Here is a 14,235-nt window from a genome sequence, read left to right on the forward strand (position 1 = left end):
TTGCTGCTAAAAGTAACCTTCTTCCATGAATGGGAGTTTTCCTTGTCTCTCCCACAGAGCAGGACATGCTGAACTATGCAGGTTTGCTAATCCTTTTTAAATTATTTGGTATTGGTTTTCTACCAGTTTGTATTCATTTCCAGTGAGTGGCTGGTAAAGGTCATTTGTGCACTGTGAAGAGGCAGGAGGCATCTGAGCACAGCCTGGCATCAGAATTTAATGAGAGGATCCAGTCTCTGCATGTGCTTGTAACGTCACAGCCATGATAATGAAAAGCATATGTCCAATGGTTGTTTCTTTTTTTGCTTTCCTTGATAGATATAGGAGTTAAAAATGGAGTGGATAAACTAAGCAGAAGAAAAGGAAGGGAAGCTAATAGCTTATCCCATGTTTCCTATTCTGTAACAAGGTGTCATTTTTAGGATATCTTGTCTCTGGTTAGCTGAATGCATACACTGAATAACTGACCTGCTGGGAATTTAACTAGCAAACTCCAAGTTTAAACTGCAGCTCTAAGCCCAATTTCCATATTTTCCCAAGGGTGAGCTGTCAGCTCCTACTCATTGGCACTTTTTACATTAAAAGTGTTGCTTAAGCCTAATGCATCTTCCCTTCCTGAAACATGTAATTGGTGTTGACTTGAAAGTTCCACATAAAAATCTGTGGTGAAAAAAATTTAGAGGGAAAGTATGTTAAAAATAAATAGGATATTCCTAAAACTATATTTCACATTATTTATTATGGAATATTAAAAATTTGCCAGGAGGCAAAACAATGTTCATTGTTGCCAGTCCATACAGAAACCTCCAGAGGAGGAATGAGAGGGTCACCTAGAATGGGTTTGCACAGGGCCATGTGCAGTCAGGTTTTGGGTACTTCCAAGGACAGAGACTCCACAATCCACCTAGACAAACCATATCAGTATCTTAACATCCCCACAGTGCAAAAAACCTTTTTCTTACACTTAAATAGAATTTCCCATATTTCAGTTTGCACTCATTGTCTGTCCTATCCCTGGGCACCAGTAAAAAAAACCCATTATTCTTAATGAGGCATTTCTGCACAGTGTTAAGATCCCCTTGAGTCTTTACTTCTCCACACTGAACAGGCTCAGCTCTCTTAGCCTCTCTTTGTATGTCAGATGCTTCAGGGCCTTCACCATCTTCATGGCCCTTCTTTGTCCTATCTCCAGTATGTCCTGCATCATGCTGGGGAGCCCAGAACTGCACCCAGCTCTCCAGATGTGTCTCACTGTTGGAAATGCTCCTTCCCACCAGGTTGACAAAGAGGGAAAACCATCCCAGTCACTTGAAGATGCTGCTGAGGTGTGAGCCAAGAACTTCTAGATCCAAGAACTTCCTCTGCTTCACCCATAAGGAATGGCTTTCAGCTCCTGTTGGAGCTGTTTGTGTTCATGCAGGATATTGTCACAGGTCTGCTGTATTCCAGATGAGCAGATCCATCATTCTGTTTTCACTAATTCTTCTGCAGTTGTATCTAGATCCTTTAAACTCCCATTATCCTTCTCAGAAGAGCCATGAGCACATCCTTTTACACCCTGTAGATTCAGCATGACTTTGTAGAAGATTCTTGGCAGGTGATTCTTTCAACATTTGTGTATTGCATCTATGTGGAAATGGGAGAGGACTAATGAGTTTCTATTCACTTGGGAATAGAATATCTCAAAGTTCAGCTACACCTGCTCTTTATGCCTTGTTTTAGCCCCAAACTCAGCCACCAGAAGCAGCTGCAATCAAATTACCATTTTTTGCCTTAAATGCTTTAAATAAAGAGGATCAGATAAGCACTGAAAAAGCCAAAACTCCTCAGTGTGTGCAAGATAGAAGACATCTATCCAATTAAAAAAAAAAAAATCTGATTTTGTCCTCAGAGGATGTCATTTTCTCAGGAAAACATTGTCTAACATACCAGCTTGTTCAGACATACTACCTATCATCACTAGTATGCAATACTTCTGTCCTCCTACCTGACATTGAGTCTGGCAGAGAAAAGAAGTGTTAATGAGCAGAGAGAAACCAATTCAAGTTTAAAATATTGTCTGTGAAAAAAAATCAAATAAAAAGGGGGAATAAATTTTAATTTCCATGTCAATAGTTCTTTAAAAAATACGACCACGTAAAAATGTGGAGGAGTATATGAAATACCAAAAATAAATTAATTGGCCCCATGTATGTATTGTATGTCCATTTTTGTATGCCCATTATCCTGTGTAGGAAACTGGAAAGTTGGGGTATTTATACACAGTGGTAATTATTTCTTATCTGTTCAAATCTAAATTATGTTTAAATATGGATTTTCTAGGATCTACTTTATAATACCTTCCTCCAAAAACCTCAGGGAATAAGAGGCTTAATTAAGAGTGTTTTAGAAGTGGACTTCAGAGTGAGGTTCATTATGATTACTTTAATACCTTTAGCAATCATTTGACATGGAAATCTGCAAACCCTGGCCCACCAGAAAGGATGTCCACCATGAAAAGTTGTTCTTCATGTAACCTCAGGCCTTTCTATCTTTGACTTCTTGTCATTGTTTGCATTCTTAATACTTTGAATAATATAGAAGCAATTATTAACTGTGTGCAATTGTAGCAATTAAGTTAGAGTTGATTTAAATGAGTTTATAAAGGGAATCACAGATTTCTCTTGCCTCCATTTTTATTTTTTTTTTTAAGTAGAAGCTAGCAGTGCTGCATATTTAACACTTGGTCTTATAAATTGTTCCATGGTGTTACCTTAGGACCTGCTGATGACAATAACACAGACATGGATATGCAGGAAATATGCATGTAAAGAAAAAATAGATTTCTTGGCTTAGACTTCTCAGACTTTTGAAGGAGAACTTGTTAATATTTTCCAGTTTATAAATGGTAGAAGAATGGAGTTCTGAAATCCATTTGAATATTTCTAGAAAATTCTAAGGCTAATCTATTACTCAAAGAAAATATCAAGAAAGTACTTGTCTGTGGAAAGAAATAGAATTTTTTCCTGGAAATACAAACACTCAGTATGGTATCCTCTTCTGCAGTGCAGTTTGTTCTGCTTGTCACTAACTTGCATGTCTCTGATCAAAAAATTATAGTTTAAACACATTTGTAGGCCAGAAAACTTAATTTAGTATGTTCTGTAAGACACCATGTGAGTTTTCAGTCTGGTTTCCCAGGGGAATGCAGCTTACACGATCTTGCTCTCTGTCCATCCATCTATCACTCGATGACTACAAGCCCCATCTGACAGAAAGGCAAGATACCAATGACAGATCATTTCCTGCAGATTTCATGGAAGGCTGTGGCCAGATGAGAGAGATCTAAATAATGTCCTGTGCTGAGAGAAAGGTTGCAGAGGGGTTCTAACCTGGTCAGAATGAATTCCTCACGTGCACTGGCTGGCTCATGGGTCAGCACACACGACCCACACGCAGCCCATGGCCCAGAAAAGGAAGAGCACAACCCAGGCACAGGGATGCCATGGGCATGGAAAGATGGGCCATTCAAGCCCAAAGGAAGAGGTAAAATGGAGATAATGCAGGGGAAGCTGGACAAGGATGCAAGGGGACAGCTGGTGGTTGATCATGGCAAGGGGTATGGAAGGTGCTGGTTGCCATTGGAGGGAGGTGAGGCAATGGGGAAAACAAATCTCTGTGATGGTGTTTGTTTCATTGGTTCCAATGAAATTGTCTGCAATTTGTTTGCTTGGAATAATAATGGAAATTACTTTTATATTTGCTGTTTTAATATGACATTCTTGAGCATTTCACTGCAATAGAGGCAGAATGCAAAACTTAATATTGGATCAATTAGCATGAATTTTGCTGAAGGACTTGAAGAACTTGAAATGCTGAGATTGGAGTCAATATTAGATTCAAGCCTCTTGAGGGGAAGTAGAGCCATGTTTAAAAATGTATTTAATATGTTCTATTTATTTATTTATTATATTGTAGTTTCTCAGTATTTTCTCCCACAGTTACTGTTAAAAAAACTAACAAAACAAAACCAAAACAAACAAAAACCCCTCCAAACAATAAAAATAGATTTAGCATTATATAGAAAAAGAAATGTGAATAAGGTCTGTAGATAGTGTATCATTCTGGAACCTCAGTGAACGAAAAGATTTAATACTCCTATTAAAAACAGCAAGTAAAGAGTGATTGAGTATATAAAGCCAAATAGCTTTCTGTATTCTGTTAAAGTATATCTTCCATCCAGGCATAATTTGAAGTTATCTAAAAATTAAAGAATCTGCTACCAACACTGGTAATTTGTTTCTCATTGATTACAAATAATGAATGTTCTTCATTTTTCATTGTATTTACCAAGCTTCAGCCTACAGCCATTAGTTCTTTTTACCACAGAATCACAGGATCATTTAGACTGGAAAAGACCTTCAGGTCTTTTCTTCAGGATCATCAGGTCCAACTGTTAACCCAAAACTGACAAGTCCACCACTAAACCATGTCCTTAAGTGTCACATCTACACATCCCTTGAATACCTCCAGGGATGGTGACATGCTTCCCCTGCCAGTCTCTTCCAATGCCTCACCACCCTCTCAGAGGAGAAATTTTTCTTAATGTCTAATCTGAATCTGCCCTGGCACAATTTAAGTAATTTCCTCTTGTCCTTTAAATTGTTACCTTGCATAAGACACCAGTTCTTACCTGGCCTCACCCTCCTTTCAGGCATTTCTGGAGAGCATTAAGGTCTTCCTTGAGCCTCCTTTTCTCCAGGCTAAGCAACCCCCAGCTACCTCAGCCACTCCTCACAGGACTTGTGCTCCAGACCCTTCACCAGCCCTGTTGCCTTCTCTGGACTCACTCCAGCCCCCCAGACTCCTTCTTTTAGTGAGGGGCCCAAAACTGGACACAGCACTCAAGGTGTGGCCCCAGCAGTGCTGAGCACAGGGGCACAATCCCTGCCCTGCTCCTGCTGGACACACCATTGCTGATACAATCCAGAATGCCACTGGCCTTCTTGGCCACCTGGGCACACACTGCTGATGTTCAGTGGCCATCAGCCATGATCCCCAGGTCCTTTTCCTCTGGGCAGCTTTCCAGCCACTCCTGCCCCAGACTGTAGTGCTGCAGGGAGTTGTTGTGACCTAAGGGCAGGACCCAGCAGCTGGCCTTATTCAACATCATGTAATTTGGTCCATTAATCCATCCTGTCCAGATCCTTCTGTAGAGACATCCTGCCCTCCAGCAGATCAATACTCGTACCCACCTTGGTTTCAACTGCAAACTGACAGAGGGTGCACTCCAACACCTCATCCAGACCATTGGTAAAGATATTAAACAGGGCTTGACCCAACACTGAGCCCTGGGGAACACCACTTGGATTCCAGGTGGATGTAACTCTGTTCACATCCACTCTGGGCTCAGCCAAACACAGGTGGTAAACACAGGCAGGCGCCTGCTTATACCAGGGGCACTTATAGAAATGATCTCATTGACTTCAGCATACATAAATAAATGTACTCTGCTGCAGAAGAGCCCTCAGTGAGAGTGAAGCTGCCCATGAGATCTGGGAAAGTGAAATCCATCCTTGCTGATATTTGAAAAAGCTGCAAATTCATCAGGCTTGAAATAGGGTTGTATTTTGAAGCATTTTTAAGCACCTGGTAGCACTTGTGTAGAATAAAGTCTGTCAGCCTTTTCAACATGAAACTACAAACACTTGATAAGATCTAGGAGGTCACACAGTGTACACAGTGGCAAGATGACATGGCTGGATAGTTGTTTTTTGGTTTGTTTTGATTTTTTTCACTCTGAGTTGCTCCAAAAGCAGTTGTCTTTCTCTAAAAGAAGAATGGGGGCATTTATTTTTTTTCATTATGACAGGCAAACTAATCCTCAAAATGTATGATTATGTTTAAAAAATATATTTAACAATCATTGTGATGCAGATTAAATGAATCCTGTGCTACATATTGATTTTAACTGTGCAATTCTCTTTCATTTAATGTTTTTTAAATTATTTAAAACAACATGATTTCTTCTCTCTTTTATTGAGATATAATTTGGTATTCAAAAAACTTGAACACTAGGTGATTTCAATGTGACGTCTCCTTGCCTGCTGGCAGCTCTCCTCCAGGTGCTCATCTCCACTCCTGCTCCATCACTCACAGCACCAGCCAGTGGGGGTCTGGGGCAGGTTCTGATGAAAGACATGTAGTTCTAGAGAAATGGCATAGCACAAGTCCTTCTTCTTGCCATCTTCAGTCTGATAGTGGCTGCATTGGAGACAGTCCCAATAGGGGAGAAACCACTGAGACCTCACCATTGTTCTTCCTGGCTGGGTACAGAGGAGATTTTTTTTCTCAGTTCCTTTCCTTTCTCTCTTCTGTTTTGTTTTTAGGATTTTTTTTGTTGTTGTTGTTTTGGTTTGGTTTTTGTTTTTTTTTTTTTTTTTTTTTAATTTTTTTTTCCCGAGGCTTGATTTGTACCTTTAAAATCAACATATTCCATCAGCTTCAGATGCTCCTAATCAATCACTGTGCAGATGGACCAGCATCCTCTGTGCAGCTATTTCTCCCACTATCTGTCTTTGATGGCAGACACAAGTGAATGCTAAGAGAAGAGTGTTACAAAAAATATGCCCAAAGCAATGTTTCCCCAGAATACCTTCCTAGACCAACTTGTGATTTAGGAACTTTGCTGAGAAATTCTCAAGTTAAATGTTTGCAATTAGGAGTCCTGGTTGGAATTTTCTAACAAAAAAAGTTTCCCATATTTTATAGATCCAGGAAACCTTTTAGCACCTCCAACACATATTGGCAGGGATTCCCACGTCCTTCTTCACTGTGTGTGTGACTCCTTTTTAATTCATTTCAACATGCAATTTTCTATCTCTACCTAGTGCCCCTCATTCTTGTATTAGAAGGAACTATAAACAATTTCCAGCCTTTTCTGTGCCACTTCATGCTTCGGTATGACCTTCTTGCTGGCTTGTTTTTGTTTTTGTTTTTGTTTTTGTTTTTTCTTCCAGGTTGTAAAGCCCCAGTCATGTAGGGCTAAAGGTTCATGGCTCATGGAGGAAGAAAGAGAGGAGTGGAAGACTTGTGCTCGAGTCACACCACTAATGGGCACATTCCTGAAAGGCTGGGAAAGTCTACAAATAGAAAAATGTGCAGTCTACCTCCCAGTCTGCACAATGTAGGACCATAAAAACCAGCATGAAGAATGTCATACCACTATGCACAGCACAGTGAGTAGCTGTACATGGGTTTTCAAGGGAGGGCACATGGTGGGATTTAAATGTTTGTCATCTGCTTTCCCAATTTATTGAGGAACCTGGTTTCATTTCCAAGAATGAGGAACAAGGTACCAGAAATTCTATTTGATTAGCAAAGACTTCAATAAGCAACCTCTTCTGGCTAAATATTCAGTGATTGCAAACAGTATTCTAAATATATAAATTTCTCATGTTTGTGTTTCAAGAGAGGCACAAGTTGGAGACCACTGGTGTGAGCATCTGGACATGCAAATGTTCGATATGTATCTATAAAAGAGACAATATACATAGAATTGTCATCATGATGAAGAGACATTGCCTGGATAGGAATGGAAGATTGCCCATGTCAAAAGACTCCTACTTGCACAGAGTTCCAAGTTGAAAAGTTTAATATTTTCATGTGTAGTCACACAAAGAACTCTAAACAAGACAGAATCTTCAACAAGAGAGATTTTCTTTAAAAAGAAAACAGACATAGAGAAATAAAATAATTATGAAGACGCTGTAAAGTGTAATTTTTGTTATGGCATAGTAGCTAAACAATAAAAGATGATTAACTTACATCATAACGTCTCATAATTGCATCTCAGATGTTACAGGTATGGGACTTAAACAACAAGATGAGTTAAAAAGCAAGTTTTGCTTCTAATTTGTATTAAATCTATATTTCTGGTTTAATTAAAAAAGGCATAATATATCACCTTCTATGTGATGGCATGGAAATTAATTTTACTAACTCTAGTTCTAAGTATTTATGCTAAGTTTGTACCAATTTAATGAATAAAAATAGCATATGTAGCATAGTGAGCTCTACATACTGGCAAAATAATAGAAATAGGCAAAGAAACATTTACTGTCATTTAGTCTTGTCAAAGCAAAATGGATTAAAACCTTGTTTGAAGAAGGTCGACTCAGTCTCCAGTGCCTTTCAGAATCAGGCCCTTATGATTCTGCCAAGTTGATAAATATTTCAGTCATGGGGATTTACACACTGAGGAGCAGCTGAATAAAAATATTCCCTCTTGGTCTAAATTGTGCAGTAAACAGATCCCAGGAGTACTCATGCATTTAAAAATTAGTGTTCTAGGCAGATCCCACAATAAGCAAATGGAAATTGTTTAGTTAAGATAATGCAGCACAAACTTTTGCTACATGGTGGGCTAATGCTTCTATGTCTGCTGTCTCAGATCCTTGGCTGGCTCTGATTTTCATTCTGAGTTATATATCCATTACAAATTGTATCATCCTACAAGTCTTAACTGACATGTGATCCAGCTAGCACAGCTTCAAACCAACCTCCTTCTTGGTTTTCCCTTGGTGGGGTTCCCAAATGCAGTCTGAGAGCTGGAGGGCAAATGGCAAGACTGGGAGTATATTCCACTGTGAGTCATTGCTCAGGTAACAGGCTCCTGCTGGAATGAGCACCCAACAGTCACAAGCACACAATGGTCACAAGCACCCTATTTTTCTGTTCTGGGAGGGCTGAATGCAGTGCTGTTCTCAGGCCCAAAGTTCTGTCCTTTTAACAAATGGAGGCTGCAGCTGTTCAAGAACAGTGGAGAAAACAAAAAAGCCATCACAAAAAACTGAGAGCCAACAGTTTATATGAGCAATGGCTTAAGTCACTGAGATGCTTTTGTATGCATTTCTAATGCATTCATTACCATAATAGCAACAAAACAATTTATTTTCTTCCTTTAATTTTACTGTTATGATAATAGTTTATATAAAATAGGAGTTACACCAGCCGATTTCATATAAGATATTACTCCTGTTTACAAATGTTACCTATATTGGGCAAGCAAAATCTGTAATTCAGAAATGATTGATCTCCAGAGGGTCACAGCTCCAACTGCAACATTACTACACACAGAGAAACACAACCCAGCTATTTTCTACACAACCCAGCAATAAGGAGCTGTCTGAACACTGTGGCAGATCAGCTCAACGTGCATTAAAAGAAACTCACAAGAACATATTTTCTAGGTTTTCCTCCAGGATAAACTTTGAGCCAGAAGTGCATGCCTATGTCAACTCTTTCTGACTCTTGTGCAGGGAAAGTATTTCCCTACCAAGATTGGATACATGCCCAGTGAGAAAGGAAGGACATACTTTGTCTTGAAGGTATATCTGAGCTCAGTGGAGGGTCTCAGCACTGTCTCACACACCATTCCCATGGTTATCTAAGGACATCAGGTCTAGCCACAAATATCAAAAAAGCAGTACACAAATGGTCATTAAAATACCCCAAGAGAAACAGAATGGGAAGGTATTTCAAGTGAGTTGCCTTACAAGTGTCTCCTCTGCTCGTTCTACTCAATATTTTCATTTATATAGGGCTAAACGGTTAATGAGAAGTTATAAAGGTGCCAAAAGCTGTGGAAGACCAGGACAAATTTTGAAATGAACTGGTGATGTAGCTGTCCAGAATCAACAAGATTAATTTAGCCTGTCTTTGCTTCAAATGGATTGTGAGGGGTTTATTCCTGGCAAGCTATTACAGAACAAATCAATGGGGATAACAATCAGCTAGACAGCTGTGTGTTGGTGAAAGAGCTGGGTTTATAGGGGGTCACAAAACTGGTATGGATGCAGCAATCTAGCTCTGCAGAAGGAAGACAATATTCATTTTGGAAAGCATTACAGAAATGGGGTGTGCAATAAGACAAAGACATTTCTTCTGTCACACAGAGTGCCAGAGAAAGGTTTCCTCGAGCACTGCATGCTGGCCTGGATTCTCGGACATAAGACAGAGAAAATGTAAGGAAATATGAGAAATAAGAGCAGCAAGAGGTCTGAAAGAGAAAATCTGCAGAGGTTAAAAAAAAAAAAGGCTGTGGTGGTTCATTTTGGAGAGTGAGGACAGAGAAAGAAATGGAAATCTTGCATCGCTATAAAGTCTGTTACAAGTTCTTCTTGCAAACTTTACTGTATTCAGGGCAGATACCAGGGAAGATTCTTAGTAGGGTAGAGAGAGGGCAGCATGGCTACCACAGAAGGTTATGAACTCTGCATCAATGCAGGATGCACAGGTTATGTCAATATCAGCAATTAGCAATACTAGAACACAGACCTGTGCCCTCAGTCATCCTCCCTGTGAAACCATCAGTTATTCTGGGTCCATAAGCACTCCCTGTACAGGCCTGGTGCTCACGTGGGCCAGGCACTATTCCCAACAAACAGGTTTAATGGAAGTACTCTTGACAGCAAAATAGGAGAGCTTCAAAGTGTATTTCCCTGGGCCATTTAGTCTCAGGGCCAGAGAACTGTGTCAGGCACATTTCATGTTTCAGTACTGCTGCAGTCTACCTGTAGAAGTCCATAGGAAGGCAAAGCCACCTCTGCAGAGGAGCAGTTAGGATATATTGTAATCTCTTATGTAGTCCTATATGAGTGCAGTTCTGTTTACTTACTACTGACCTTTGCTGGAGCATACAGAAAGCTTTGGACTACAGTACAATCCCAATTAGATCCATTTTCCAGAATCCTTATAACGATGTAATGAGGCTGACCATCATACAAAAGAAAAATCAGTCTAATATAAATCAAATCCAACATCTCAGCTGGAGATAAACAACTTTTATCAACCAGAAGATGCAGAACTAGATTTATTGTTATGTGGCATCACAGGAGCAAGCCATACCAAAAGATGCAAGAATATTGCCCTTCCATCATTTTGGAATTCAGAGGGGGATAGAGGCTCCACACTGCATCACAGCTCACAAAAAACAGCCTCTCAGCACAGCTGTGGGCCCAACTTCATAGTGCTTTACAAACAAAGACAATGTCTACAACACAGTCAGTGCTCCAGCTGTGCTGTGATTGATGGCAGCTTAGCTGCCATAGCAAGGAGCTCAGTCTGGCCCCGTCTGCATAAGCACATTGTTGCCCTAGATGGATTCCTGCTGTTTTGGGGGCACTTAATCCTGCCTCAGATAGGTCTTTGCTGCAACTCCAGTGTAGAAATGGGAGGCAAAAGAGGCACCTCTGTGGCCAGCTGAGCCACTGGAAACAATCCCTTTAATCCTGGAGGGCTCCATTCCTGAAGGCTCAGCATCAAGGAGCACCTTTTGTACATACACTGGGAAATGTTTCAGCATGAAGTCAGGCTTTTATTGGGTTATACTCCTCACTGTCACCACTCCTCCCTCACACACTGAAGTCCTACTTCATTTCTCCCACCACATCTTGGCATCCTATTTTTCTGTGAAACAGTTAAAAGAATGAGAATATGTAGTCACTGGGTGGCCTAGAAAATGGAAGGTAATGTCGTGAATTTGTCCACTCATCATGAGCAAAACAATCTTCACCTTGCTGTGAGAAAAGGAGCAAAATGCTAAGTGGCATGTGCCTGCTCAAAAAATGGGGAAATCTTGTGGAAAGTGCATATTTCCCTGCTATGATCTTCTTGCCCCTGCTCCTTTCCATGTTCATAGATAGACTCAGTTTAGGCACTTTCAGTTATCTGGTTTTACTGATGCAAAAAATACAGAGGAAATAATTTGCCTTAGTGGAGGTAAAAAGAGATGATGAAGAGCCCCAAATTCTTGAAATCTATCAGTAGCAGAAGAGTAATAAAGGCAGATAAGTAAAATGTGCTTTTTGAAGCCAAAATACAGTTTAAAAGAGAGGAGAGAATTTCAGGTACTAGAACTGATGTAGCTTTAAAATAAATCCAGGTATTCAAACCTACATCTGAGGTGGAAGGTGACTTTGAGGAATGCTTGAAGTACCTCACCCACTGCAAAGCCTCAGTCTATTCCCCTGTAATCCCACACCATTTGGTCTAAATCACCTGAGAGAAAAAGAAAATGAGTGAATAATTTTTTTTCCTATTCCTCCTGGGTGGTCTGCAGCATAGTTTGAAATCTGTATTTCTGTAGCAAGTAATGATATAGATTGACCCCCTTGAGCCCAGCAGAAGGTGGAACATTCAGTACTCAGCACCTCTGAGTCACCAGACCTGGACCCCTGCTATCTGCAGCTCTCACACCACATAAACCACTTCATAAATCTATCTTATTCCATATTAAAAATTCTGTGGATGGTTGCCCAATTGCTAAGACTTTTTAAGCTCTGTCTGAAGAATGCTAACTTTCTTCAAACTTGCATTTAACATTTATTCAGAGAGAGCTGTAGCCTTTGGTTTCCTGGCAGGGAACCCTTTTCTTAGCTCTTCACTCTGTGCAGCACTAACCTACAATTCCAGTCAGCATCAAAACAGCCTTTCCAGCCTCATACAAACTTTGCTTTGCCAGAGGGAGCAAGCCAAGCTCTCTCAAATCTCCCCCAGCATGACAGAAAGTCTCTGCTCCTCTGAGTGACCCTCCTCTGCACGTATGGCAGCTGGAATCCACCCTTCTGTTGTTTTGTTTGGGGGTTTTGTGGGTTTGTTTTGTTGTCTTTTTTTTTAACTACGTGTCCAAGGTTGCACTCAGTTTTCCAGAGAGGCTGTAACAAGCTTCATGCTTGCTAATCTGCAGCAAAAGTATTAAAGCCAGTAGATTTTAGCCTTTTTTTTTTAACCTTTCTTCTTTAGAGCATCTCATTTAGTATGATTGACCATCACATGTATGTTTCTTCTTTCCTCTCTAATGGCAGATCTCAGGTTTATGACGGTAGCTATTGCTGTAAGTTCCTATTAATTTTTTTTCCAATTTAAAGGTTCAGCCAAGTTCTTTATTTGATATTCAAATTCTCGTTTGCAGTGCTGGCATTGCTAACTTTTTCATTAGCAGCAGTTTTCATTGCCACAGGATTTTCTTTTCCTGTCTAATTCATTGATGAAATCAGTAAATGCTCAAACTTCATCATATATTATATATTTTCAAATCCAAGATACAATAGTGGAACTTTTTGTTTAAAAAAATGTATGCTATACAGTTGCAGTACAACCCATCACACATAAACTGTCTTATTCTATTTTTCACTTGCCCTCATATCTGATTATTTTAATAAATCTTGCTTTCTGATACATACTGGCTTTCTGAATGACAACAGCATGTAAACCTTAGGAGAAAAAAAAAAAAAAAGGAAGTTTGGTATCTTCATAAACATTTCTACCCTAGATTGATTTGGAAATATTTTTAGCCTGCTGTATTGAACTATTCAGTAGCATCAGAGTTACAGTTTTATTGAGGTTTTATTTATAAATGTAGAACTAAGCATAGCCTTTATCACATGGCTGCTACCTTAATGAAAGAAATGAGTTGATGTTTTCTTGTGATCTGAGCTTTGCCTTTGATGCCTGAGGTTAGCATGGAAATCCCTAAATAAGTGTGGCCTGAAGCACTGCATAACACCACTCACTGTTGATTTGACTGTAGGTCCAAGTTATTGGGTTTGCTGTCCTTTTACAGAACAGGAAGATTTCATTTTGGTGAGAGCTGAAGTTCGCTGGTGTTTCCATGCTCAGTGTCTGCCTGCACAACCTTTTATCACTCTTTACTTTTCATTCTCTTCTGGAGATAAATTAGGCAGGAGAGAGACAGCATTTTCCTGCCTGGTGCTGTGAGACAGGCAGCCAGATATGGGATGTTCTGAGGTTGGATGATTCATGCACACTGAAGAGAAAAAGGCTACAGACAGTGCACTGTCCTCAAAATTAACCCCCTAGCAGCAGACCCCAAAATGGAGCAGAATGAGAAGCACCAAGGTGCTTGATCATGCCTCTGCCTTCTCCAAGGTCATAAATGTTTTCCTGTTTAGTTTGAGCTTGTTTCAGTTTAGTGCTTAACAGTGGAAATGTGCTAGGATTTGGCAGCTCCATATTTTGGGACATTTCCCTGCTCTGTCCCCAGAAAAATCTCAGAGATAAACTTTTTCAAGCAGGGCTATAAACATGGAGACCTTTCCCCATAAGATTAGCTTCCAGCCAAACCAGAAGTTAGCCAGGGACTTCCTGACTAATGTGAAGTCTCCATGAGTTTCCTGTGCTAATTTATTCCTTCTGTTTTGAGCAGCATTTTAATATATTGAGCTCAGCCAGAAC

Source organism: Oenanthe melanoleuca, chromosome 3 (assembly GCF_029582105.1).
Source record: "Oenanthe melanoleuca isolate GR-GAL-2019-014 chromosome 3, OMel1.0, whole genome shotgun sequence".
Classification (NCBI taxonomy): domain Eukaryota; kingdom Metazoa; phylum Chordata; class Aves; order Passeriformes; family Muscicapidae; genus Oenanthe; species Oenanthe melanoleuca.